The sequence below is a fragment of the Triticum dicoccoides genome, chromosome 7B, assembly GCF_002162155.2.
Source record: "Triticum dicoccoides isolate Atlit2015 ecotype Zavitan chromosome 7B, WEW_v2.0, whole genome shotgun sequence".
NCBI classification, from domain to species: Eukaryota; Viridiplantae; Streptophyta; class Magnoliopsida; order Poales; family Poaceae; genus Triticum; species Triticum dicoccoides.
Window position 1 is genome coordinate 123542633 of NC_041393.1, and position 2454 is coordinate 123545086.

Sequence of the window (2454 nt, forward strand, 5' to 3'; positions counted from 1 at the left end):
ATTTCACTTTCAACCAAAAATTTCAAAATGATATTTCAGAAAAACATATTTCACTTTTTTCAAATTAGTGAAACTTATCCAAGATTGATCTTGCTCTAAAGGTCTTTGCACCAGAAATTCAAATATATAAAAAGTTTTAAAACAACTTTATAATTTAGAAGATAATGATTTAAATTGTCTGTGATAAAAGAAAGCCTATGGATTTGTTTGGGAGAGAGAGAGAGAGAGAGAAGTGATGTTGTATGCATATAAAACCGGAGATAATACGCTCTTTCAAGATAGCTGAAAATATTAGCAGTGTATATATATATATATATATATATATATATATATATATATATATATATATATATATACTGCGCTCCACGTGTCCTCCCCCTCCCTCAACCGGGTCGACAAGTAGGTTAACGGGTGCTACCTAATCTGATAGGCACCAACTTCAGTTTTTACATTAAAATAATCTGGCAGCTAACGACGCACTGGTTCAACTACCTCCTAAATTATTGGCCAGAGTGTCTAGAAAATCTTGGTTACGTACAACAACTTGTCTATGAGATATAAGGATGCGAACAAGATGCTGATTATTCTTGTTAGGTAGAGGGAAATTTTCTAGTCAGAGTTGTTTTCGTTAAATAGGTAACGTTGGAATATTATCTTTTCTAGATTTTCTACACAATATAGTAAAGAATATAATACTTTTAAACACTTCGAGTATGCTCATGTATGCTTGTAGTATGGAGTTTTCCAACATACATATAATTATTGGAGTATGGAGTATGTATTGACAAACTTTGCGTCAAATATCTTGGCGTATAAAATAGTACCCCAAAAGGTAGTATTGTGTATGTAGTATACTCTTTTTTGTTGTATGGTGTGTACATACTACTCTCTTTTTTCTTGGTAAGTGTACATAATATTCTAGTTTGTATGGAAGTATAGATACTGCTCTTAGCTGTAGTATGGAGTATATCAAAATGATAGTATGGAGTATATGTGTATTTTCTTTTGAAACTGGCCTATATAATTTTTTAATTCTGAAAATACCATATAACTTTTTTTGAATTAAATATTGAGTAGTATATTCATCCAAAAAAGAGTATATCCAGAAAGTGGCACAGAATATATGTAAAAATAGCGTATAATGGGTTTAAAAAGAATGTGGTGCCATTTTTTAGAGAGTATAGAGTATATAGTATGCGCTCAAAGGAGTATATAGAGTGGAGTAATATTTTTAGAACGTAGGGAGTATATAGTATGTAAAAGAAAGTATGGAGTATTTTCCTTTCAAGGAAGTATGGAGTATATTGTACTACAAACAAATGTATAATACAAATTATGGAATATATCTTAAATGGCGTATGTACGCTGCTGGCCGATCTCCATCAAGTAAATTCAAGGCAGGCTTTACGTACCAACTCTTAAGTAGTATATATGTGTATCTCTATATAAAATGTATGGGGTATACATATAGTATGTAGTATACAGTATTTTGTACACAGAAGTAGTAGTATGTAGTATGAAAAAAAATGAGCATGGATCGTGTGTATCAAAAAATAAACTTCTTCGTTGATAAATTCATGAACTCCAGTCTGTGATTGATCCCCAAATATTGCCTAGGTGGATGTGGATGAGAGAGCCAAAAACTACATCGTTCTTTTGGTAGGAATGTAACCGTAGATTTCTCTCAAGTCCAAAAGAATATCATGCATCATACAACCGCCATTATTGGATCTAGCAGTTCGTGAGCATGGGTCGTGCACGCGGGCGCCGCTACCGTCGACGGCGATAGACAACGTTGCAAGGTTTGGCTCGTCATCATCGTTGATGGCAGTGAGTAATGTCGCATGTTCAGGAACAACACTGGTTGCCGTCTCCGTCGCTGTACAGTCACCCGCAAGTCGCCGGCGAACATCAATCAACTTTGTGCATGTCGTATCGCTTCAACGCACTACTCCCTGCCGTTGCTCGTAACCTGTTGATCCACATGAAGCAATAGAGATGAGAGTTGAAAGAGAAAGCGACGGAGCATGGAAGCATGCAGCTTATGATCACCTTGACTTGCGTGGTACTCAGGACGACGTCGGCCAGCCGTGGTTTCACTGCCTCAGATGTGGCAGAAGAATAATCACGACGACGCTTCGCCGTCCAGCCGGTGAGAGTCACGGCGACGACGCCGATCCGCGGTCTCCAGTTGTTGATGGAAGTGTGGACGGGCAGAACGGTAGGTCGAGAAAATAGAACCGTTTTGGTTAGTATCCAGATAAGAACGACGAATAGATAGATGCATTCAAATTCTTGGATAAGCGATGGGCATCAGTACGCCATAGATAACCACCAATTAAACTAATAGTATAATTAGTAATAACACCAAACGGGTCGCGTGGAACCTAGACCCGTTAAAATTCGGTAGCATTCTAAGAAAGAAAAACTCAGATCTAAGCACGGAAGATCGAC

The 2454-nt window shown here is 37.2% G+C and overlaps 1 long non-coding RNA gene across 1 annotated transcript; it reads right to left on the reverse strand.

Annotated features, from left to right (window-relative positions):
* Positions 1–1546: 1546 nt before the first annotated feature.
* On the reverse strand, positions 1547–2211 carry LOC119335923. The gene is made up of 2 exons (XR_005162131.1): positions 2053–2211; positions 1547–1972 (listed from the first exon to the last, which is right to left on the reverse strand). It is a non-coding gene; the product is annotated as an uncharacterized LOC119335923 (long non-coding RNA).
* Between the last annotated feature and the right edge of the window lie 243 nt (positions 2212–2454).